The 27711-nt window shown below is 45.9% G+C and overlaps 1 pseudogene; it reads right to left on the minus strand.

Moving 5' to 3' along the window:
- The window catches only part of LOC109869946 (twinkle protein, mitochondrial-like), a 43338-nt pseudogene that overhangs the window by 8141 nt on the left and 7486 nt on the right, over positions 1-27711 (minus strand).

Consider the following 27711-nt stretch of genomic DNA (forward strand, 5'->3'; position numbering starts at 1 on the left):
ACCAGTACAGAGTCAAGTGGGGCTATATACAGGGGGTACCGGTACAGAGTCAATGTGGAGGCTATATACAGGGTGGTACGGTACAGAGTCAAGTGGAGGCTATATACAGGGGGTACCGGTACAGAGTCAATGTGGAGGCTATATACAGGGGGTACCGGTACAGAGTCAATGTGGAGGCTATATACAGGGGGGTACGGTACAGAGTCAATGTGGAGGCTATATACAGGGGGTACCGGTACAGAGTCAATGTGGAGGCTATATACAGGGGGTACCGGTACAGAGTCAATGTGGAGGCTATATACAGGGGGTACCGGTACAGAGTCAATGTGGAGGCTATATACAGGGGGTACCGGTACAGAGTCAATGTGGAGGCTATATACAGGGTCAATGTGGAGGCTATATACAGGGGGTACCGTACAGAGTCAATGTGGAGGCATTACAGAGTCAATGTGGAGGCTATATACAGGGGGTACCGGTACAGAGTCAATGTGGAGGCTATATACAGGGGGTACCGGTACAGAGTCAATGTGGAGGCTATATACAGGGGGTACCGGTACAGAGTCAATGTGGAGGCTATATACAGGGGGTACCGGTACAGAGTCAATGTGGAGGCTATATACAGGGGGTACCGGTACAGAGTCAATGTGGAGGCTATATACAGGGGTACCGGTACAGAGTCAATGTGGAGGCTATATACAGGGTGTTACGGTACAGAGTCAATGTGGAGGCTATATACGGGGGTACCGGTACAGAGTCAATGTGGAGGCTATATACAGGGGTACCGGTACAGAGTCAATGTGGAGGCTATATACAGGGGTACCGGTACAGAGTCAATGTGGAGGCTATATACAGGGGGTACGGTACAGAGTCAATGTGGAGGCTATATACAGGGGGTACCGGTACAGAGTCAATGTGGAGGCTATATACAGGGGTACCGGTACAGAGTCAATGTGGAGGCTATATACAGGGGGTACCGGTACAGAGTCAATGTGGAGGCTATATACAGGGGGTACCGGTACAGAGTCAATGTGGAGGCTATATACAGGAGTACCGGTACAGAGTCAATGTGGAGGCTATATACAGGGGTACCGGTACAGAGTCAATGTGGAGGCTATATACAGGGGTACCGGTACAGAGTCAATGTGGAGGCTATATACAGGGGGTACCGGTACAGAGTCAATGTGGAGGCTATATACAGGGGTACCGGTACAGAGTCAATGTGGAGGCTATATACAGGGGGTACCGGTACAGAGTCAATGTGGAGGCTATATACAGGGGGTACCGGTACAGAGTCAATGTGGAGGCTATATACAGGGGTACCGGTACAGAGTCAATGTGGAGGCTATATACAGGGGGTACCGGTACAGAGTCAATGTGGAGGCTATATACAGGGGGTACCGGTACAGAGTCAATGTGGAGGCTATATACAGGGGGTACCGGTACAGAGTCAATGTGGAGGCTATATACAGGGGGTACCGGTACAGAGTCAATGTGGAGGCTATATACAGGGTATTACGGTACAGAGTCAATGTGGAGGCTATATACAGGGGTTACGGTACAGAGTCAATGTGGAGGCTATATACAGGGGTTACGGTACAGAGTCAATGTGGAGGCTATATACAGGGGGTACCGGTACAGAGTCAATGTGGAGGCTATATACAGGGGGTACCGGTACAGAGTCAATGTGGAGGCTATATACGGGTCAATGTGGAGGCTATATACAGGGGTACCGGTACAGAGTCAATGTGGAGGCTATATACAGGGTCAATGTGGAGGCTATATACAGGGGGTACCGGTACAGAGTCAATGTGGAGGCTATATACAGGGGGTACCGGTACAGAGTCAATGTGGAGGCTATATACAGGGGGTACCGGTACAGAGTCAATGTGGAGGCTATATACAGGGGTTACGGTACAGAGTCAATGTGGAGGCTATATACAGGGGGTACCGGTACAGAGTCAATGTGGAGGCTATATACAGGGTGTTACGGTACAGAGTCAATGTGGAGGCTATATACAGGGGGTACGGTACAGAGTCAATGTGGAGGCTATATACAGGGGGTACCAGTACAGAGTCAATGTGGAGGCTATATACAGGGGGTACCGGTACAGAGTCAATGTGGAGGCTATATACAGGGGGTACGGTACAGAGTCAATGTGGAGGCTATATACAGGGGGTACCGGTACAGAGTCAATGTGGAGGCTATATACAGGGGGTACCGGTACAGAGTCAATGTGGAGGCTATATACAGGGGGTACCGGTACAGAGTCAATGTGGAGGCTATATACAGGGGTACCGGTACAGAGTCAATGTGGAGGCTATATACAGGGGGTACGGTACAGAGTCAATGTGGAGGCTATATACAGGGTGTACGGTACAGAGTCAATGTGGAGGCTATATACAGGGGGTACCGGTACAGAGTCAATGTGGAGGCTATATACAGGGGGTACCGGTACAGAGTCAATGTGGAGGCTATATACAGGGGTACGGTACAGAGTCAATGTGGAGGCTATATACAGGGGGTACCGGTACAGAGTCAATGTGGAGGCTATATACAGGGGTACCGGTACAGAGTCAATGTGGAGGCTATATACAGGGGGTACCGGTACAGAGTCAATGTGGAGGCTATATACAGGGGGTACCGGTACAGAGTCAATGTGGAGGCTATATACAGGGGGTACCGGTACAGAGTCAATGTGGAGGCTATATACAGGGGGTACCGGTACAGAGTCAATGTGGAGGCTATATACAGGGGGTACCGGTACAGAGTCAATGTGGAGGCTATATACAGGGGGTACCGGTACAGAGTCAATGTGGAGGCTATATACAGGGGGTACCGGTACAGAGTCAATGTGGAGGCTATATACAGGGGGTACCGGTACAGAGTCAATGTGGAGGCTATATACAGGGGGTACCGGTACAGAGTCAATGTGGAGGCTATATACAGGGGTACCGGTACAGAGTCAATGTGGAGGCTATATACAGGGGGTTACGGTACAGAGTCAATGTGGAGGCTATATACGGGGGGGTACCAGTACAGAGTCAATGTGGATGCTATTACAGGGGTACCGGTACAGAGTCAATGTGGAGGCTATATACAGGGCGTACCGGTACAGAGTCAATGTGGAGGCTATATACCAGGGTGTACCGGTACAGAGTCAATGTGGAGGCTATATACAGGGGGTAACCGGTGACAGAGTCAATGTGGAGGCTATATACAGGGTATTACGGTACAGAGTCAATGTGGAGGCTATATACAGGGGGTACTGGTACAGAGTCAATGTGGAGGCTATATACAGGGGGTACCGGTACAGAGTCAATGTGGAGGCTATATACAGGGTATTACGGTACAGAGTCAATGTGGAGGCTATATACAGGGGGTACTGGTTACAGAGTCAATGTGGAGGCTATATACAGGGGGTACCGGTACAGAGGTCAATGTGGAGGCTATATACAGGGTATTACGGTTACAGAGTCAATGTGGAGGCTATATACAGGGGGTACCGGTACAGAGTCAATGTGGAGGCTATATACAGGGTATTACGGTACAGAGTCAATGTGGAGGCTATATACAGGGGTGTACCGGTACAGAGTCAATGTGGAGGCTATATACAGGGGGTACCGGTACAGAGTCAATGTGGGGCTATATACAGGGTGTTACGGTACAGAGTCAATGTGGAGGCTATATACAGGGTTGTTACGGTACAGAGTCAATGTGGAGGCTATAACAGGGTGTTACGGTACAGAGTCAATTTGGAGGCTATTAAACAGGGGGTGGGGTGGTACCGGTACAGAGTCAATGTGGAGGCTATATACAGGGGGTACCGGTACAGAGTCAATGTGGAGGCTATATACAGGGGGGTACCGGTACAGAGTCAATGTGGAGGCTATAACAGGGGGTTGGTACCAGGGTGGGGGGTACAGGTACAGAGTCAATGTGGAGGCTATATACAAGGGGGTACTGGTACAGAGTCAAGTGGAGGCATATACCGGGTATTACGGTACAGAGTCTATGTGGAGGCTATATTACAGGGGGGGTACCCGGTACAGAGTCAATGTGGGAGGCTATATACAGGGTATTTACGGTACCAGAGGTCTATGTGGATGGCTAATTACAGGGGTACCGGGTACAGAGTCAATGTGGAGGCTATATACAGGGTATTACGGTACAGAGTTAATTGTGGAAGGCTATATACAGGGTGTACCGGTACAGAGGTCAAATGTGGGGCTATATACAGGGGGTACGGTACAGGTCTATGTGGAGGCTATATACATGGGGTTACCGGTACAGAGTCAATGTGGAGGCTATATACAGGGTATTACGGTACAGAGTTAATGTGGAGGCTATATACAGGTGTTACGTACAGAGTCAATGTGGAGGCTATATACAGGCGTGTTACGGTACAGAGTCTATGTGGAGGCTATATACAGGGGGGGTACCGGTACAGAGTCAATGTGGAGGCTATATACAGGGTCTACGGTACAGAGTCAATGTGGAGGCTATATACAGGGGTTACGGTAAAGAGTCAAGTGGAGGCTAATACAGGTGGTTACGTACAGAGTCAATGTGGAGGCTATATACAGGTGGGTACCGGCTACGAGTCAATGTGGAGGCTAATACAGGGGGTACCGGACAGAGTCAATGTGGAGGCTATATACAGGGTTACCGGTACAGAGTCAATGTGGAGGCTATATACAGGGGGGTACCGGTACACGAGTCAATGTGGAGGCTATATACAGGGGGTACCGGTACAGAGTCAATGTGGAGGCTATATACAGGGGGTACCGGTACAGAGTCAACGTGGAGGCTATATACAGGGGGTACCAGCACAGAGTCAATGTGGAGGCTATATACAGGGGGTAACAGTACAGAGTCAATGTGGAGGCTATATACAGGGGGTTACCGGTACAGAGTCAATGTGGAGGCTATATACAGGGGGTACCGGTACAGAGTCAATGTGGGGCTAATACAGGGGGTACCGGTACAGAGTCAATGTGGAGGCTATATACAGGGGGGGTACCGGTACAGAGTCAATGTGGAGGCTATATACAGGGGGTACCGGTACAGAGTCAATGTGGAGGCTATATACAGGGGGTACCGGACAGAGTCAATGTGGAGGCTATATACAGGGGGTACCGGTACAGAGTCAATGTGGAGGCTATATACAGGGGTACCGGTACAGAGTCAATGTGGAGGCTATATACAGGGGGTACCGGTACAGAGTCAATGTGGAGGCTATATTACAGTGGGGTACCGGTACAGAGTCAATGTGGAGGCTATATACAGGGGGTACCGGTACAGAGTCAATGTGGAGGCTATATACAGTGGGGTACCGGTACAGAGTCAATGTGGAGGCTATATACAGGGGGTACCGGTACAGAGTCAATGTGGAGGCTATATACAGGGGGTACCGGTACAGAGTCAATGTGGAGGCTATATACAGGGGGTACCGGTACAGAGTCAATGTGGAGGCTATATACAGGGGGTACCGGTACAGAGTCAATGTGGAGGCTATATACAGTGGGGTACCGGTACAGAGTCAATGTGGAGGCTATATACAGGGGTACCGGTACAGAGTCAATGTGGAGGCTATATACAGGGGTACCAGTACAGAGTCAATGTGGAGGCTATATACGGGGTACCGGTACAGAGTCAATGTGGAGGCTATATACAGGGGTACCGGTACAGAGTCAATGTGGAGGCTATATACAGGGGTACCGGTGACAGAGTCAATGTGGAGGCTATATAAGGGAGGACCGGTACAGAGTCAATGTGGAGGCTATATACAGGGGGTACCGGTACAGAGTCAATGTGGAGGCTATATACAGGGGGTACCGGTACAGAGTCAATGTGGAGGCTATATACAGGGGGTACCGGTACAGAGTCAATGTGGAGGCTATATACAGGGGGTACCGGTACAGAGTCAATGTGGAGGCTATATACAGGGGGTACCGGTACAGAGTCAATGTGGAGGCTATATACAGGGGTACCGGTACAGAGTCAATGTGGAGGCTATATACAGGGGGTACCGGTACAGAGTCAATGTGGAGGCTATATACAGGGTTAATGTGGAGGCTATATACAGTGGGTACCGGTACAGAGTCAATGTGGAGGCTATATACAGGGGTACCGGTACAGAGTCAATGTGGAGGCTATATACAGGGGTACCGGTACAGAGTCAATGTGGAGGCTATATACAGGGGGTACCGGTACAGAGTCAATGTGGAGGCTATATACAGGGGGTACCGGTACAGAGTCAATGTGGAGGCTATATACAGGGGTACCGAATGTGGGGCTAATACAGTGGTACCGGTACAGAGTCAATGTGGAGGCTATATACAGGGGGTACCGGTACAGAGTCAATGTGGAGGCTATATACAGGGGGTACCGGTACAGAGTCAATGTGGAGGCTATATACAGGGTTAATGTGGGAGGCTATATACAGTGGGGTACCGGTACAGAGTCAATGTGGAGGCTATATACAGGGGGGTACCGGTACAGAGTCAATGTGGAGGCTATATACGGGGGGTACCGGTACAGAGTCAATGTGGAGGCTATATACAGTGGGTACCGGTACAGAGTCAATGTGGAGGCTATATACAGGGGGTACCGGTACAGAGTCAATGTGGAGGCTATATACAGGGTTAATGTGGAGGCTATATACAGTGGGTACCGGTACAGAGTCAATGTGGAGGCTATATACAGTGGGTACCGGTACAGAGTCAATGTGGAGGCTATATACAGTGGGTACCGGTACAGAGTCAATGTGGAGGCTATATACAGGGGGTACCGGTACAGAGTCAATGTGGAGGCTATATACAGGGGTACCGGTACAGAGTCAATGTGGAGGCTATATACAGTGGGTACCGGTACAGAGTCAATGTGGAGGCTATATACAGGGGTACCGGTACAGAGTCAATGTGGAGGCTATATACAGGGGGTACCGGTACAGAGTCAATGTGGAGGCTATATACAGGGTTAATGTGGAGGCTATATACAGTGGGGTACCGGTACAGAGTCAATGTGGAGGCTATATACAGTGGGGTACCGGTACAGGGTCAATGTGGAGGCTATATACAGGGGGTACTGGTACAGAGTCAATGTGGAGGCTATATACAGGGGGGTACCGGTACAGAGTCAATGTGGAGGCTATATACAGGGGGTACCGGTACAGAGTCAATGTGGAGGCTATATACAGTGGGTACCGGTACAGAGTCAATGTGGAGGCTATATACAGGGGGGTACCGGTACAGAGTCAATGTGGAGGCTATATACAGTGGGTACCGGTACAGAGTCAATGTGGAGGCTATATACAGGGGGGTACCGGTACAGAGTCAATGTGGAGGCTATATACAGTGGGTACCGGTACAGAGTCAATGTGGAGGCTATATACAGGGGGTACCGGTACAGAGTCAATGTGGAGGCTATATACAGTGGGTACCGGTACAGAGTCAATGTGGAGGCTATATACAGGGGGGTACCGGTACAGAGTCAATGTGGAGGCTATATACAGTGGGTACCGGTACAGAGTCAATGTGGAGGCTATATACAGGGGGTACCGGTACAGAGTCAATGTGGAGGCTATATACAGGGGGTACCGGTACAGAGTCAATGTGGAGGCTATATACAGGGGGTACCGGTACAGAGTCAATGTGGAGGCTATATACAGGGGGTACCGGTACAGAGTCAATGTGGAGGCTATATACAGTGGGTACCGGTACAGAGTCAATGTGGAGGCTATATACAGTGGGTACCGGTACAGAGTCAATGTGGAGGCTATATACAGTGGGTACCGGTACAGAGTCAATGTGGAGGCTATATACAGTGGGTACCGGTACAGAGTCAATGTGGAGGCTATATACAGGGGGTACCGGTACAGAGTCAATGTGGAGGCTATATACAGTGGGTACCGGTACAGAGTCAATGTGGAGGCTATATACAGGGTCAATGTGGAGGCTATATACAGTGGGTACCGGTACAGAGTCAATGTGGAGGCTATATACAGGGGGTACCAGTACAGAGTCAATGTGGAGGCTATATACAAGGGGTACCGGTACAGAGTCAATGTGGAGGCTATATACAGGGGGTACCGGTACAGAGTCAATGTGGAGGCTATATACAGTGGGTACCGGTACAGAGTCAATGTGGAGGCTATATACAGTGGGTACCGGTACAGAGTCAATGTGGAGGCTATATACAGGGTCAATGTGGAGGCTATATACAGTGGGTACCGGTACAGAGTCAATGTGGAGGCTATATACAGGGTCAATGTGGAGGCTATATACAGTGGGTACCGGTACAGAGTCAATGTGGAGGCTATATACAGGGTCAATGTGGAGGCTATATACAGTGGGTACCGGTACAGAGTCAATGTGGAGGCTATATACAGTGGGTACCGGTACAGAGTCAATGTGGAGGCTATATACAGTGGGTACCGGTACAGAGTCAATGTGGAGGCTATATACAGGGTCAATGTGGAGGCTATATACAGTGGGTACCGGTACAGAGTCAATGTGGAGGCTATATACAGGGTCAATGTGGAGGCTATATACAGTGGGTACCGGTACAGAGTCAATATGGAGGCTATATACAGTGGGTACCGGTACAGAGTCAATGTGGAGGCTATATACAGGGGGTACCGGTACAGAGTCAATGTGGAGGCTATATACAGGGGGTACCGGTACAGAGTCAATGTGGAGGCTATATACAGGGGGTACCGGTACAGAGTCAATGTGGAGGCTATATACAGTGGGTACCGGTACAGAGTCAATGTGGAGGCTATATACAGGGGGTACCGGTACAGAGTCAATGTGGAGGCTATATACAGGGGGTACCGGTACAGAGTCAATGTGGAGGCTATATACAGTGGGTACCGGTACAGAGTCAATGTGGAGGCTATATACAGTGGGTACCGGTACAGAGTCAATGTGGAGGCTATATACAGGGTCAATGTGGAGGCTATATACAGTGGGTACCGGTACAGAGTCAATGTGGAGGCTATATACAGGGGGTACCAGTACAGAGTCAATGTGGAGGCTATATACAAGGGGTACCGGTACAGAGTCAATGTGGAGGCTATATACAGGGGGTACCGGTACAGAGTCAATGTGGAGGCTATATACAGTGGGTACCGGTACAGAGTCAATGTGGAGTCTATATACAGGGGGTACCGGTACAGAGTCAATGTGGAGGCTATATACAGGGTCAATGTGGAGGCTATATACAGTGGGTACCGGTACAGAGTCAATGTGGAGGCTATATACAGGGTCAATGTGGAGGCTATATACAGTGGGTACCGGTACAGAGTCAATGTGCGGAGACACCAGTTAGTCGAGGTAACTGAGGTAATATGTACATGTAGGTAGAGTTAAAGTGATTATGCATAGAAAATAAACAGAGAGTAGCAGCAGAGTAAAAGAATGGTCTGGGTAGCCCTTTAATTAGCTGTTCAGGAGTCTTATCGCTTGGGAGGTAGAAGCTGTTAAGAAGCCTTTTGGACCTAGACTTGGCGCTCCGGTACCGCTTGTCGTGTGGTAGCAGAGAGAACAGTCTATGACTAGGGTGGTTGGAGTCTTTGACCATTTTTAGGGCCTTCCTCTGACACCTCCTGGCTGAGCAGTTGCCATACCAGGCAGTGATCCAACCAATCAGGATGCTCTTGATGGTGCAGCTCTAGTACCTTTTGAGGATCTGAGGACCCATGCCAAATCTTTTCAGTCTCCCGAAGGGGAATATGCCCAGACCTATGGAACCAGATCCACACAGCCTAGAATCATTATGGGATGTTCTGTTACTGTAGCCTACTTCCACAGCAGTTAAGCATTCACATGACTAACCTCAGAACTGAGGGGGGAAATTATCGAACAAAAAACCTAGCACCGCATCTGCTCAGAAACTGTCTCCACTGCGGTCTCAGCAAAGCTGTGTTTCCCATCTCCATGCCTTTTGTTTGCATTGAGTAGATGATATCATGTTGGTCTCCCCTCCTTCTTAAGTCAAGGACCGCATACAAGTCCTTGGCTAGAATACAAGAATACAATAACATTTTAGGAGGATGGTTGGCTGTGCTTAGAACAACATTTTAGTTCCAGCAAGCTACATTTTATTTTACTAGGCAAGTCAGTTAAGAACACATTCTTATTTTCAATGACAGCCTAGGAACAGTGGGTTAACTGCCTTGTTCAGGGGCAGAATGACAGATTTTTACCTTGTCAGCTCGGGGATTTGATCTTGCAACATTTTGGTTACAAGTCCAATGCTCTAACCACTAGGCTACAAATCAAATCAAATCTTAAATCAAATCAAATTTTATTTGTCACATACACATGGTTAGCAGATGTTAATGCGAGTGTAGCGAAATGCTTGTGCTTCTAGTTCCGACAATGCAGTAATAACCAACAAGTAATCTAACTAACAATTCCAAAACTACTGTCTTATACACAGTGTAAGGGGATAAAGAATATGTACATAAGGATATATGAATGAGTGATGGTACAGAGCAGCATAGGCAAGATACAGTAGATGGTATCGAGTACAGTATATACATATGAGATGAGTATGTAAACAAAGTGGCATAGTTAAAGTGGCTAGTGATACATGTATTACATAAGGATGCAGTCGATGATATAGAGTACAGTATGTACGTATGCATATGAGATGAATAATGTAGGGTAAGTAACATTATATAAGGTAGCATATAATGTGTCTCCTGACCCCTCCTGTCTCAGCCTCCAGTATTTATGCTGCAGTAGTTTATGTGTCGGGGGGCTGGGGTCAGTTTGTTATATCTGGAGTACTTCTCCTGTCCTATTCGGTGTCCTGTGTGAATCTAAGTGTGCGTTCTCTAATTCTCTCCTTCTCTCTTTCTTTCTCTCTCTCGGAGGACCTGAGCCCTAGGACCATGCCCCAGGACTACCTGACATGATGACTCCTTGCTGTCCCCAGTCCACCTGGCCATGCTGCTGTTCCAGTTTCAACTGACCTGAGCCCTAGGACCATGCCCCAGGACTACCTGACATGATGACTCCTTGCTGTCCCCAGTCCACCTGGCCATGCTGCTGCTCCAGTTTCAACTTCCACCTGACTGTGCTGCTGCTCCAGTTTCAACTGTTCTGCCTTATTATTATTCGACCATGCTGGTCATTTATGAACATTTGAACATCTTGGCCATGTTCTGTTATAATCTCCACCCGGCACAGCCAGAAGAGGACTGGCCACCCCACATAGCCTGGTTCCTCTCTAGGTTTCTTCCTAGGTATTGGCCTTTCTAGGGAGTTTTTCCTAGCCACCGTGCTTCTACACCTGCATTGCTTGCTGTTTGGGGTTTTAGGCTGGGTTTCTGTACAGCACTTTGAGATATCAGCTGATGTACGAAGGGCTATATAAATAAATTTGATTTGATTAGATTTAAAGTGGCTAGTGATATATTTACATAATTTCCCATCAATTCCCATTATTAAAGTGGCTGGAGTTGAGTCAGTGTCAGTGTCAGTGTGTTGGCAGCAGCCACTCAATGTTAGTGGTGGCTGTTTAACAGTCTGATGGCCTTGAGATAGAAGCTGTTTTTCAGTCTCTCGGTCCCAGCTTTGATGCACCTGTACTGACCTCGCCTTCTGGATGATAGCGGGGTGAACAGGCAGTGGCTCGGGTGGTTGATGTCCTTGATGATCTTTATGGCCTTCCTGTAACATCGGGTGGTGTAGGTGTCCTGGAGGGCAGGTAGTTTGCCCCCGGTGATGCGTTGTGCAGACCTCACTACCCTCTGGAGAGCCTTACGGTTGTGGGTGGAGCAGTTGCCGTACCAGGCGGTGATACAGCCCGCCAGGATGCTCTCGATTGTGCATCTGTAGAAGTTTGTGAGTGCTTTTGGTGACAAGCCAAATTTCTTCAGCCTCCTGAGGTTGAAGAGGCGCTGCTGCGCCTTCTTCACGATGCTGTCTGTGTGAGTGGACCAATTCAGTTTGTCTGTGATGTGTATGCCGAGGAACTTAAAAGTTGCTACCCTCTCCACTACTGTTCCATCGATATGGATAGGGGGGTGTTCCCTCTGCTGTTTCCTGAAGTCCACAATCATCTCCTTAGTTTTGTTGACGTTGAGTGTGAGGTTATTTTCCTGACACCACACTCCGAGGGCCCTCACCTCCTCCCTGTAGGCCGTCTCGTCATTGTTGGTAATCAAGCCTACCACTGTTGTGTCGTCCGCAAACTTGATGATTGAGTTGGAGGCGGGCGTGGCCACGCAGTCGTGGGTGAACAGGGAGTACAGGAGAGGGCTCAGAACGCACCCTTGTGGGGCCCCAGTGTTGAGGATCAGCGGGGTGGAGATGTTGTTGCCTACCCTCACCACCTGGGGGCGGCCCGTCAGGAAGTCCAGTACCCAGTTGCACAGGGCGGGGTCGAGACCCAGGGTCTCGAGCTTGATGACGAGCTTGGAGGGTACTATGGTGTTGAATGCCGAGCTGTAGTCGATGAACAGCATTCTCACATAGGTATTCCTCTTGTCCAGATGGGTTAGGGCAGTGTGCAGTGTGGTTGAGATTGCATCGTCTGTGGACCTATTTAGGCGGTAAGCAAATTGGAGTGGGTCTAGGGTGTCAGGTAGGGTGGAGGTGATATGGTCCTTGACTAGTCTCTCAAAGCACTTCATGATGACGGAAGTGAGTGCTACGGGGCGGTAGTCGTTTAGCTCAGTTACCTTAGCTTTCTTGGGAACAGGAACAATGGTGGCCCTCTTGAAGCATGTGGGAACAGCAGACTGGTATAGGGATTGATTGAATATGTCCGTAAACACACCGGCCAGCTGGTCAGCGCATGCTCTGAGGGCGCGGCTGGGGATGCCATCTGGGCCTGCAGCCTTGCGAGGGTTAACACGTTTAAATGTCTTATTCACCTCGGCTGCAGTGAAGGAGAGTCCGCATGTTTTCGTTGCAGGCCGTGTCAGTGGCACTGTATTGTCCTCAAAGCGGGCAAAAAAGTTATTTTGTCTGCCTGGGAGCAAGACATCCTGGTCCGTGACTGGGCTGGATTTCTTCTTGTAGTCCGTGATTGACTGTAGACCCTGCCACATGCCTCTTGTGTCTGAGCCGTTGAATTGAGATTCTACTTTGTCTCTGTACTGACGCTTAGCTTGTTTGATAGCCTTGCGGAGGGAATAGCTGCACTGTTTGTATTAGGTCATGTTACCAGTCACCTTGCCCTGATTAAAAGCAGTGGTTCGCGCTTTCAGTTTCACGCGAATGCTGCCATCAATCCACGGTTTCTGGTTAGGGAATGTTTTAATCGTTGCTATGGGAACGACATCTTCAACGCACGTTCTAATGAACTCGCACACCGAATCAGCGTATTCGTCAATATTGTTATCTGACGCAATACGAAACATCTCCCAGTCCACGTGATGGAAGCAGTCTTGGAGTGTGGAGTCAGCTTGGTCGGACCAGCATTGGACAGACCTCAGCGTGGGAGCCTCTTGTTTTAGTTTCTGTCTGTAGGCAGGGATCAACAAAATGGAGTCGTGGTCAGCTTTTCCGAAAGGAAGGCGGGGCAGGGCCTTATATGCGTCGCGGAAGTTAGAGTAACAATGATCCAAGGTTTTTCCACCCCTGGTTGCGCAATCGATATGCTGATAAAATTTAGGGAGTCTTGTTTTCAGATTAGCCTTGTTAAAATCCCCAGCTACAATGAATGCAGCCTCCGGATAAATGGATTCCAGTTTGCAAAGAGTCAAATAAAGTTCGTTCAGAGCCATCGATGTGTCTGCTTGGGGGGGGGGGGATATATACGGCTGTGATTATAATCGAAGAGAATTCTCTTGGTAGATAATGCGGTCTACATTTGATTGTGAGGAATTCTAAATCAGGTGAACAGAAGGATTTGAGTACCTGTATGTTTCTTTCATCACACCATGTCTCGTTTTTTATTTATTTATTTATTTTACCTTTATTTAACCAGGTAGGCAAGTTGAGAACAAGTTCTCATTTACAATTGCGACCTGGCCAAGATAAAGCAAAGCAGTTCGACAGATACAACGACACAGAGTTACACATGGAGTAAAACAAACATACAGTCAATAATACAGTATAAACAAGTCTATATACAATGTGAGCAAATGTGGTGAGAAGGGAGGTAAAGGCAAAAAAGGCCATGATGGCAAAGTAAATACAATATAGCAAGTAAAACACTGGAATGGTAGTTTTGCAATGGAAGAATGTGCAAAGTAGAAATAAAAATAATGGGGTGCAAAGGAGCAAAATAAATAAATAAATTAAAATTAAATACAGTTGGGAAAGAGGTAGTTGTTTGGGCTAAATTATAGGTGGGCTATGTACAGGTGCAGTAATCTGTGAGCTGCTCTGACAGTTGGTGCTTAAAGCTAGTGAGGGAGATAAGTGTTTCCAGTTTCAGAGATTTTTGTAGTTCGTTCCAGTCATTGGCAGCAGAGAACTGGAAGGAGAGGCGGCCAAAGAAAGAATTGGTTTTGGGGGTGACTAGAGAGATATACCTGCTGGAGCATGTGCTACAAGTGGGAGATGCTATGGTGATCAGTGAGCTGAGATAAGGGGGGACTTTACCTAGCAGGGTCTTGTAGATGACATGGAGCCAGTGGGTTTGGCAACGAGTATGAAGCGAGGGCTAGCCAACGAGAGCGTACAGGTTGCAATGGTGGGTAGTATATGGGGCTTTGGTGATAAAACGGATTGCACTGTGATAGACTGCATCCAATTTGTTGAGTAGGGTATTGGAGGCTATTTTGTAAATGACATCGCCAAAGTCGAGGATTGGTAGGATGGTCAGTTTTACAAGGGTATGTTTGGCAGCATGAGTGAAGGATGCTTTGTTGCGAAATAGGAAGCCAATTCTAGATTTAACTTTGGATTGGAGATGTTTGATATGGGTCTGGAAGGAGAGTTTACAGTCTAACCAGACACCTAAGTATTTGTAGTTGTCCACGTATTCTAAGTCAGAGCCGTCCAGAGTAGTGATGTTGGACAGGCGGGTAGGTGCAGGTAGCGATCGGTTGAAGAGCATGCATTTAGTTTTACTTGTATTTAAGAGCAATTGGAGGCCACGGAAGGAGAGTTGTATGGCATTGAAGCTTGTCTGGAGGGTTGTTAACACAGTGTCCAAAGAAGGGCCGGAAGTATACAGAATGGTGTCGTCTGCGTAGAGGTGGATCAGGGACTCACCAGCAGCAAGAGCGACCTCATTGATGTATACAGAGAAGAGAGTCGGTCCAAGAATTGAACCCTGTGGCACCCCCATAGAGACTGCCAGAGGTCCGGACAGCAGACCCTCCGATTTTACACACTGAACTCTATCAGAGAAGTAGTTGGTGAACCAGGCGAGGCAATCATTTGAGAAACCAAGGCTCTCGAGTCTGCCGATGAGGATGTGGTGATTGACAGAGTCGAAAGCTTTGGCCAGATCAATGAATACGGCTGCACAGTAATGTTTCTTATCGATGGCGGTTAAGATATCGTTTAGGACCTTGAGCGTGGCTGAGGTGCACCCATGACCAGCTCTGAAACCAGATTGCATAGCAGAGAAGGTATGGTGAGATTCGAAATGGTCGGTAATCTGTTTGTTGACTTGGCTTTCGAAGACCTTAGAAAGGCACGGTAGGATAGATATAGGTCTGTAGCAGTTTGGGTCAAGAGTGTCCCCCCCTTTGAAGAGGGGGATGACCGCAGCTGCTTTCCAATCTTTGGGAATCTCAGACGACACGAAAGAGAGGTTGAACAGGCTAGTAATAGGGGTGGCAACAATTTCGGCAGATAATTTTAGAAAGAAAGGGTCCAGATTGTCTAGCCCGGCTGATTTGTAGGGGTCCAGATTTTGCAGCTCTTTCAGAACATCAGCTGAATGGATTTGGGAGAAGGAGAAATGGGGAAGGCTTGGGCGAGTTGCTGTTGGGGGTGCAGTGCTGTTGTCCGGGGTAGGAGTAGCCAGGTGGAAAGCATGGCCAGCCGTAGAAAAATGCTTATTGAAATTCTCAATTATGGTGGATTTATCAGTGGTGACAGTGTTTCCTATCTTCAGTGCAGTAGGCAGCTGGGAGGAGGTGTTCTTATTCTCCATGGACTTTACAGTGTCCCAGAACTTTTTTGAGTTAGTGTTGCAGGAAGCAAATTTCTGCTTGAAAAAGCTAGCCTTGGCTTTTCTAACTGCCTGTGTATAATGGTTTCTAGCTTCCCTGAACAGCTGCATATCACGGGGGCTGTTCGATGCTAATGCAGAACGCCATAGGATGTTTTTGTGTTGGTTAAGGGCAGTCAGGTCTGGGGAGAACCAAGGGCTATATCTGTTCCTGGTTCTAAATTTCTTGAATGGGGCATGTTTATTTAAGATGGTTAGGAAGGCATTTAAAAAAAATAACCAGGCATCCTCTACTGACGGGATGAGATCAATATCCTTCCAGGATACCCCGGACAGGTCGATTAGAAAGGCCTGCTCGCAGAAGTGTTTCAGGGAGCGTTTTACAGTGATGAGTGGAGGTCGTTTGACCGCTGACCCATTACGGATGCAGGCAATGAGGCAGTGATCGCTGAGATCTTGGTTGAAGACAGCAGAGGTGTATTTAGAGGGGAAGTTGGTTAGGATGATATCTATGAGGGTGCCCGTGTTTAAGGCTTAGGGGAGGTACCTGGTAGGTTCATTGATAATTTGTGTGAGATTGAGGGCATCAAGTTTAGATTGTAGGATGGCTGGGGTGTTAAGCATGTTCCAGTTTAGGTCGCCTAGCAGCACGAACTCTGAAGATAGATGGGGGGCAATCAGTTCACATATGGTGTCCAGAGCACAGCTGGGGGCAGAGGGTGGTCTATAGCAGGCGGCAACGGTGAGAGACTTGTTTTTAGAGAGGTGGATTTTTAAAAGTAGAAGTTCAAATTGTTTGGGTACAGACCTGGATAGTAGGACAGAACTCTGCAGGCTATCTTTGCAGTAGATTGCAACACCGCCCCCTTTGGCAGTTCTATCTTGTCTGAAAATGTTGTAGTTTGGAATTAAAATTTCTGAATTTTTGGTGGTCTTCCTAAGCCAGGATTCAGACACAGCTAGAACATCCGGGTTGGCAGAGTGTGCTAAAGCAGTGAATAGAACAAACTTAGGGAGGAGGCTTCTAATGTTAACATGCATGAAACCAAGGCTATTACGGTTACAGAAGTCGTCAAAAGAGAGCGCCTGGGGAATAGGAGTGGAGCTAGGCACTGCAGGGCCTGGATTCACCTCTACATCGCCAGAGGAACATAGGAGGAGTAGAATAAGGGTACGGCTAAAAGCTATGAGAATTGGTCGTCTAGAACGTCTAGAACATAGAGTAAAAGGAGGTTTCTGGGGGCGATAAAATAGCATCAAGGTATAATGTACAGACAAATGTATGGTAGGATGTGAATACAGTGGAGATAAACCTAGGTATTGAGTGATGAAGAGAGAGATATTGTATGTATGTATATACATATATGCACCAAGGAAAATAAATAGATTAAGAAAAATAAATGTTTTTATTTGACTTTATCATTCATTTTAATTGTATTTTTGGTATAGTACCTGGTGGTAGCCGGTTAGTAACAGTCTCTACTGTGCAGGGTATAGTACCTGGTGGTAGCCAGTTAGTAAAATGTATTATTATTTTTTGACTTTTTTTATTTTTTAAAGCCTGTCACATCTGTGAATGTGGAATGTGTTTTTAAAGCCTGTCACATCTGTGAATGTGGAATGTGTTTTTAAAGCCTGTCACATCTGTGAATGTGGAATGTGTTTTTAAAGCCTGTCACATCTGTGAATGTGGAATGTGTTTTTAAAGCCTGTCACATCTGTGAATGTGGAATGTGTTTTTAAAGCCTGTCACATCTGTGAATGTGGAATGTGTTTTTAAAGCCTGTCACATCTGTGAATGTGGAATGTGTTTTTAAAGCCTGTCACATCTGTGAATGTGGAATGTGTTTTTAAAGCCTGTCACATCTGTGAATGTGGAATGTGTTTTTAAAGCCTGTCACATCTGTGCATGTGGAATGTGTTTTTAAAGCCTGTCACATCTGTGAATGTGGAATGTGTTTTTAAAGCCTGTCACATCTGTGAATGTGGAATGTGTTTTTAAAGCCTGTCACATCTGTGAATGTGGAATGTGTTTTTAAAGCCTGTCACATCTGTGAATGTGGAATGTGTTTTTAAAGCCTGTCACATCTGTGAATGTGGAATGTGTTTTTAAAGCCTGTCACATCTGTGAATGTGGAATGTGTTTTTAAAGCCTGTCACATCTGTGAATGTGGAATGTGTTTTTAAAGCCTGTCACATCTGTGAATGTGGAATGTGTTTTTAAAGCCTGTCACATCTGTGCATGTGGAATGTGTTTTTAAAGCCTGTCACATCTGTGAATGTGGAATGTGTTTTTAAAGCCTGTCACATCTGTGAATGTGGAATGTGTTTTTAAAGCCTGTCACATCTGTGAATGTGGAATGTGTTTTTAAAGCCTGTCACATCTGTGAATGTGGAATGTGTTTTTAAAGCCTGTCACATCTGTGAATGTGGAATGTGTTTTTAAAGCCTGTCACATCTGTGAATGTGGAATGTGTTTTGTTGGTTGATTGAAAAACAAGAAAACTTAATAAAACTTTAAATTGAAAAAAACTGTCTTTATAAATACATTTGATTGATTTGAGTCTCTCTACTAAATAATATATAAACAAGGTCATCTGACACCTGTGAAGTTTCATTGGCCAATCAGAGACAAGTATGCACACCAGTCTGAAGCCTCAACATAATTTACCACCTCACGACACACAGGTGATGAGGGTAATTTAATCACCTCCTTTGTCAATGATTAAAGCCATATTGACTCACAACAGGACAAAGAAGCTAAACATTGTCCACCAACATTCACTCCTTAAAGGACCCCAGGACAAAGAAGCTAAACATTGTCCACCAACATTCACTCCTTAAAGGACCCCAGGACAAAGAAGCTAAACATTGTCCACCAACATTCACTCCTTAAAGGACCCCAGGACAAAGAAGCTAAACATTGTCCACCAACATTCACTCCTTAAAGGACCCCAGGACAAAGAAGCTAAACATTGTCCACCAACATTCACTCCTTAAAGGACCCCAGGACAAAGAAGCTAAACATTGTCCACCAACATTCACTCCTTAAAGGACCCCAGGACAAAGAAGCTAAACATTGTCCACCAACATTCACTCCTTAAAGGACCCCAGGACAAAGAAGCTAAACATTGTCCACCAACATTCACTCCTTAAAGGACCCCAGGACAAAGAAGCTAAACATTGTCCACCAACATTCACTCCTTAAAGGACCCCAGGACAAAGAAGCTAAACATTGTCCACCAACATTCACTCCTTAAAGGACCCCAGGACAAAGAAGCTAAACATTGTCCACCAACATTCACTCCTTAAAGGACCCCAGGACAAAGAAGCTAAACATTGTCCACCAACATTCACTCCTTAAAGGACTCCTTAAAGCACAGAACTGGCTCATCCATACATACAATATACCTTAATACTCAGGTGTAGGTTAACTACATAGGCCTCCTGTACACGCATGATCATGTATGGAAACTCAGAGCAGAAACTGTTTTGGTGAATTACAAATAGAGGTCGACCGATTATGATTTTTCAACGCCGAAACGGATACCGATTACTGGAGGACCAAAAAGCCAATACCGATTAATCGGACGATTTTTATTTATTCATTTGTAATAATGACAATTACAACAATACTGAATGAACACTTATTTTAACTTAATATAATTCATCAATAAAATCAATTCAGCCTCAAGTAAATAATGAAAGCAAAGTGTTGGAGAAGAAAGTAAAAGTGCAATATGTGCTATGTAAGAAAGCTAACGTTTCAGTTCCTGGCTCAGAACATGAGAACATATGAAAGCTGGTGGTTCCTTTTAACATGAGTCTTCAATGTTCCCAGGTAAGAAGTTTTAGGTTGTAGTTATTATAGGATTATAGGACCATTTCCCTCTATACCATTTGTATTTCATTAACCTTTGACTATTGGATGTTCTTATAGGCACTTTAGTATTGCCAGTGTAACAGTATAGCTTCCGTCCCTCTCCTCGCTCCTCCCTGGGTTCGAACCAGGAACACAACGACAACAGCCACTCTCGAAGCAGCGTTAACCATGCAGAGCAAGGGAAACAACCACTGCAAACGTTTGAAACGCTATAAGCCCGCGCTAACTAGCTAGCCATTTCACTTCGGTTACACCAGCCTCATCTCGGGAGTTGATAGGCTTGAAGTCATAAACAGTGCAATGCTTGACGCACAACGAAGAGCTGCTGGCAAAACGCACGAATATGCTGTTTGAATGAATGTTTACGCGCCTGCTTCTGCCTACCACCGCTCAGTCAGATACTTAGATACTTGTATGCTTGTATGCTCAGTGAGATTATATGCAAAGCATAATATCTAGTAATATCATCAACCATGTGTAGTTAACTAGTGATTATGATTGATTGTTTTTTATAAGATAAATTTAATGCTAACTAGCAACTTCCTTGTGGAGTGCAACGAGAGAGGCAGGTCGTTATTGCGATGGACTAGTTAACTGTAAGGTTGCAAGATTGGATCCCCCGAGCTGACAAGGTGAAAATCTGTCGTTCTGCCCCTGAACGAGGCAGTTAACCCACCATTTCTAGGCCGTCATTGAAAATAAGAATGTGCTCTTAACTGACTTGCCTAGTTAAATAAAGGTATAAAAAATAAAAAAAATAATGAAAACTTGAAATCGGCCCTAATTAATCGGCCATTCCAATTAATCTGTCAACCTGTAATTACAAACACCCTTGTCTGCATCTCCAATTTTGATCATATGTTTGACAAAAGCACTTCACGTTTAAATGAGGCAAACAAGCAGCAATGCGGTGGGGCAGCTACCTTTCAATTATTACTTTTCAACGGTCATTCATTGACAACATCCATATCATACTAACCTTATTTTACATAACTATTTTCACCTTTAGATAACAGCTTTCACCCCACCTTTCTGTCACAAAAGCAAGCACATTCTCCAATCAGCTGACAAATCATCAATATTAAGCAATATTTTTTTCAGGATATTATATCATACTAACTGTACCATAAACGGAAACCCAAATAGCTTTTTCTGTCATATCATATCATATCAAATCATAACATAATACATTATATAATGCCATACACCGAGACCCTGTACTTTGCTTAGATCAATGAGAGTTGTCTGTCCTCTATGGCTCTTCCCCTCTCCGTCTGTCGTGCCCTTCCCTGTTGCAGGAGTCTTAACAGCTCTTAGCGTTTTGGTAGCTTTGGGTGGCCTCTCCAAATTCACTAGTTTCTCATTTTTAACCGTTGTCTCCTTCTTTACCGTTGTCTCCTCCTTCTTTAGAGTCTATCCTAAAATCTCCTCCTTCTCTGACCCCTCCCCCTTGTCACCTTTGACCTTTTCCCAGCATGTACCAACACACATTGATTAAAAATACATTGGTGACAGTGTGTGTGTTACAGTGAATCTCTTTGATTGAAAAATGATTTGGGTCTGTGAAACGAATATATATACATGCAACTGTTGTTGATAACGTTGTCACAAACACCCCCTATTGATCAAACAAGGAGATGCACCCAACACTGACAGGTTTAATAAAAACACTGCATGCTTTAGAGAGGCATACAAGGAAAGAGCGTTATATTGATGTCTATATTTATATAATTCAGAATTAGATGTAACCCTCCACTCACTTTGGCTGTTCCAAAGATGGAGTCAGTCTAGTTCTCTGTTGTCCTCCTCCTTCCTGGGTTGGAGGATCAGAGTGACGTTACAGCTGCTGTTGGTGGCTAACTTCCTGAAAGCTCCGATAATGTCGTCCCGGATGGCCCATCATGAGGTTGTCAATGATCGCGTGACTGATGACATAGCGGTAGACAGCGTGTTGCATGGTGTCCAGCACAGACCTGGACACCATGCAGGGAGAGAGGGGAGGGAGTTAGTTACATCTCAAGCAGTACAGTACACCTATTGATTGACATATCACTCAACACTTTCAGAGGACTCACTTGATGTTCTGCTGCCCATGGAAGGTCATAAAGTAGAGGGGTAGGTCCTCAACCCTGTCAGTCCACGTGTCATACTGGTCCAGGTTCCCCTCCAGCCTATGCACGGCGAATTGGGTCAGCATGATCTAGGGCAGGCGCATGTTGTTGATCTCAAAGGTGCCCCACAGTGGGTTGACACCCTGCATGCACGGGTCCAGGGCAAACTCACTGATGAAGGTGGTCTTGACGCTGCCCGTGGTTCCTGGAGGTCAAGAAAATATGAGAGGTATGGTAAAGTGAGTTCGAGGCACAATCAACAGACGGATCAATTGCTTAGTTTGACTTTTGTTTTGACTTACACAGCGAAGCAATATTCTCACTCAGTCTAGTCTCAGGTTAAAAATCAATCCCCCATTTGAAGAATATTCTTCCATAGCTAACTATATACTTCAGTGTAAAGCATCATGACCAAATGTCAATGTGCATGCCAACCAACTATAGACTATACCTGTGAAGACAGTCAGCTCCCCCTTTTGAAGGGCCTTCATTATCCTGTTGAGCTCACTCTGATCCACTTTTTATTTTTAACCTTATTTAACTAGGCAAGTAAGTTAAGAACAAATTCTAATTTACAATGACAGCCTACCAGGGAACAGTGGGTTAACTGCCTTGTTCAGGGGCAGAATGACAGGTTTTTACCTTGTCAGCTCAGGGATTTGATCCAGCAGCCTTTCAGTTACTGACCCAATGCTCTAACCACTAGGCTACCTGTTGCCCACCCACCTGCTCTGTGTTGGCCAGCTCCCCAAAGACATCCTCCCTGAGCTGCCTGAACGACACAATGGACTTTTGGGTGGCGGGGATGAAGGCTTTGACGATGCAGGTCAGGTTCCTGCCCTCGGCCAGGGCCTTCCGGGTGCACCAGTGAGCAGCGCTTCAGGCCCAGCTTCCTGGAGAAGATCTTCGAGGCCTCCCAGGAGCGCATGTCCCCTCCCAGTCACAGGGTGACCCGCTTGAACTGCTCCAGGTAGGGCAGGAGGGCCGGAGGCAGAGCGTTAACCCTCCGGGGAAGTTATCCAGTGTTGCAGTTTGTTTAGCCTAGCCAGCTACTGTAAATGTCCAATGTGTGTTTATTAGCTGTCTCTGTCAGTAAGTTCACATGTTTTATCATGTTTTGGTATGATTATGTGTTTCATTTCAAGTAACTAGCTGCAGGCTTAAAGAAACATCAACTCATATACTTTGCATAGAAACCTAAATAAAAGCATTTACCCGTAATTTCCGGACCGCTACTTTTTTTCCCACGCTTTGAACCTCGCAATACAATGATGCGGCTAATTTATGGATTTTTCCCGCTTTCACAAGATTCATGCCGCCAAAAAACTGAGCACCGTCACATAATGTGACGTAAATCGAGCGCGCTCAAACTTCCCATCATTCTGATTACGGTAGTAATTTTGTCACCCTCAGCATGAGCTCAGCGGGGTATTTGCCTCCGGATGAAAGTGACGAGAGCGACAATGAAAACTATCCAACATCGGATGAAGCAATTCTGAGGCTATTCAACTCCGACACCGAAGGAGATGACTTCAGTGGTTTCAGTGCACAAGAGGAGGAAGATAGTGACCAATGACTTTCTTGGTAGGCCACTGTTTAATTTTTGTTACAAGCCGTGTTTCATTTAAAGGCTGTGTAAAGTTAATTTGTTTCAATGTACCGGTAGGCACCTGCGGCTTATAGACATGTGCGGCTTATTTATGTACAAAATACATATTTTTTTATAATTCAGTGGGTGCGGTTTATATTCAGGTGCGCTTAATAGTGGTAAAGTGCATTCAGAAATTATTCAGACCACTTCACTTTTTCCACATTTCTTTAAGTTAATATAGCTTAATTTGTTTTCCCCCCTCATCAGTCTACACTCATTACCCCTTATTGACAAAGCAACAACAAGGTTTTAGAATTTTTTGCAAATTTATACCTCCCCCAAAAAACTGAAATATCACATTTATGCAAGTATTTAGACCCTTTGCTATGAGACTCGAAATTGAGCTCAGGTGCGTCCTGTTTCCATTGATCATCCTTGAGATGTTTCTACAACAGTTGCGACCCGTCATTCACCTGTTTTGAGCACCACAATTCTAGCTTAACATTTTTGATATTCTTTTTTAAGTGGAGGGGTTGCATGTTATGCATGCTATTTTGACATGCCGTGCCACACATCAGTTTGCAAACAAGTTAAAAAATAAAATAAATAATTGAGTTAATAAAGAGACAGCTTTGTGTAGGCCCTAACAGTTTGTGGGCACCGTTTGTCACCATTATAATGCAATTCATGTATTGTTTAGTGTTGTGTTTTGTTGTGTAGTGCACCCCCCCCAATCCAAAAAAATGTAGTTTGCCCCACCAAGATTTACAAGCTAAAATCACCACTGTTCTTCAACTTGATTGGATTCCACCGGTGGTGAATTCAATTGATTGGACATGATTTGGAAAGTCACACGCCTGTCTATATAAGGTCCCACAGTTGACAGTGCATGTCAGAGCAAAAAACAAGCCATGAGGTCGAAGGAATTGCCCGTAGAGCTCCGAGACAGGATTGTGTCGAGGCACAGATCAGGGGAAGGGTACCAAAAATATCTGCAGCATTGACAGACCCCAAGAACACAGTGGCCTCCGTCAATCTGAAATGAAAGAAGCTTGGAACCACCAAGACTCTTCCTAGAGATGGCCGCCCAGCCAAACTGAGCAATCGGGGGAGAAGGGCCTTGGTCAGGGAGGTGTCCAAGAACCCGATGGTCACTCCAACAGAGCTCCAGAGTTCCTCTGTGGAGATAGGAGACACTTCCAGGACAACCATCTCTACAGCACTCCACCAATCAGGCCTTTATGGTAGAGTAGCCAGACGGAAGCCACTCCTCAGTAAAAGGCACATGACAGCCCACTTTAAATTTGCCAAGAGGCACCTAAATGACTCTCAGACCATGAGAAACAAGATTCTCTGGTCTGATGAAACCAAGATTGAACTCATTATCCTGAATGCCAAGCGTTACATCTGGAGGAAACCTGGCAGCGTCCTTACGGTGAAGCATGGTGGTGGCAGCATCATGCTGTGGGGATGTTTTTCAGCGGCAGGGACTGGGAGACTAGTCAGGATCGAGGGAATGATGAACGAAGTGAAGTACAGAGAAATCTTTGATGAAGAGCGCTCAGGACCTCAGACTGGGGCGAATGTTCACCTTCCAACAGGACAATGACCTAAAGCACACAGCCAAGACAATGCAGGAGTGGCTTCGGGACCAGTCTCTAAATGTCCTTGAATGGCCCAGCCAGAGTCCGGACTTGAACCTGATCAAACATCTCTGGAGAGACCTGAAAATAGCTGTGCAGCAACGATCCCCATCCAACCTGACAGAGATTGAGAGGATCTGCAGAGAAGAATGGGAGAAACTCCCCAAATACAAGTGTGTCAAGCTTGTAACGTCATACCGAAGAAGACTCGAGGCTGTAATCGCTGCCAAAGGTTCTTCAACAAAGTACTTAGTAAAGGGTCTGAATACTTATGGAAATGTATTATCTGTTTTTTATTTATTTACACATTTGCAAAAAAAAGTATCCATTATGGAATAAGGCTGAAACGTCACACAATGTGGAAAACTTTCCAAATGCACTGTATATGCTCTATATACAGTTGAAGTCGGAAGTTAGAAAACACTCGTTTTTCAACCACTCCACAAATTTCTTGTTAACAAACTGTAGTTTTGGCAAGTCGGTTAGGACATCTACTTTGTGGATGACTCAAGTTATTTTTCCAACAATTGTTTACAGACAGATTATTAACTTTCTCATGGAATATCTACATAGGCGTACAGAGGCCCATTATCAGCGACCATCACTCCTGTGTTCCAATGGCACGTTGTGTTAGCTAATCCCAGTTTATCATTTTAAATGGCTAATTGATCATTAGAAAACCCTTTTGCAATTATGTTAGCATAGCTGAAAACTGTTGTTCTGATTAAAGAAGCAATAAAACTGGCCTTCTTTACTAGTTGAGTATCTGGAGCATCAGCATTTGTGGGTTCAATTACAGTCTCAAAATGACCAGAAACAAAGCACTTTCTTCTGAAACTCGTCAGTCTATTCTTGTTTGGAGAAATGAAGGCGATTCCATGCAAGAAATTGCAAAGAAACTGAAGATCTCGTACAACGCTGTGTACTACTCCCTTCACAGAACAGTGCAAAACTGGCTCTAAAATCAAATCAAAGTTTATTTGTCACGTGCGCCAAATAAAACAGGTGGCAAAAGTGAAATGCATACTTACAGGCTCTAGCCAATAGTGCGGAGAAAAGAAGTGTGTGTGTATGTAGTTAAGTAAAGAAATAAAAAAAACAGTAACAATACATTTGAAAGTAAGAGCAGCAAAAGGATAAATACAGACACCGGTTAGTCAGGGTTATTGAGGTAGTATGTACATGTGGGTATGGTTAAAGTGACTGTGCATATATAATGAACAGAGAGTAGCAGTAGTGTAAAAAGAGGGGTTGGCGGGTGGTGGGACACAATGCAGATATCCCGGTTAGCCAATGTGCGGGAGCACTGTTTGGTCGGGCCAATTGAGGTAGTATGTACATGTTTGTATAGTTAAAGTGACTATGCATATAAGATAAACAGAGAATAGCAGCAGCGTAAAAGAGGGGTTGGGTGGGGCACACAATGCAAATAGTCCGGGTAACCATTTGGTTACCTGTTCAGGGTCTTATAGCTTGGGGGTAAAAACTGTTGAGAAGCCTTTTTGTCCTAGACTTGGCACTCCGGTACCGCTTGCCATGTGGTAGTAGAGAGAACAGTCTATGACTGGGTTGGCTGGGGTTTTTGACCATTTTCAGGGCCTTCCTCTGACACTGCCTAGTGTAGAGGTCCTGGATGGCAGGCAACTTGGCCCCAGTGATGTACTGGGCCGTACGCACTACCCTCTGAAGTGCCTTGCGGTCGGAGGCCGAGCAATTGCCCTGTGGGGTGTTTGGAGAATATCGCGTGAGTCCTGATTGCTGCTGTTGTTGCTGTTGTTGAATAAATCGTCATCTGATCCAAGGTGAGTGATCACTGTCATGATATCTACAAGATCTTTTCTGCCGTAAGATATGGTTGCAGAAACATTATGTACTAAATAATTTACAAATATCGCGAAAAAACCCCACATAATAGCACAATTGGTTAGGAGACCTTGAACGGCGGCCATCTCATGAACTTCTTTGAGGAAAAGATCCTGATTATTAGAAAGGAAATTATGGACTCCTCTTTAAATCTGCGTATTCCTTCAAAGCTCAGTTGTCCTGAGTCTGCACAACTCTGCCAGGACCTAGGATCAAGAGAGACACTCAAGTGTTTTAGTACAATATCTCTTGACACAATGATGAAAATAATCAGGGCCTCTAAACCTTCAAGCTGCATACTGGACCCTATTCCAACTAAACTCCTGAAAGAGCTGCTTCCTGTGCTTGGCCCACCTATGTTGAACATAATAAACGGCTCTCTATCCACCGGATGTGTACCTGTTACGTTCTGACCTTAGATCCTTTGTTTTGCCTTTGTTTTTGTATGGTCAGGGGTGGGCAGTCTGTTTGTTTTTCAATGTTGTTTTTTGTGTTCGGCCTAGTATCGGCCGGGCTAGAGTGGGCAT

This window comes from Oncorhynchus kisutch, linkage group LG25 (genome assembly GCF_002021735.2).
Source record: "Oncorhynchus kisutch isolate 150728-3 linkage group LG25, Okis_V2, whole genome shotgun sequence".
NCBI classification, from domain to species: Eukaryota; Metazoa; Chordata; class Actinopteri; order Salmoniformes; family Salmonidae; genus Oncorhynchus; species Oncorhynchus kisutch.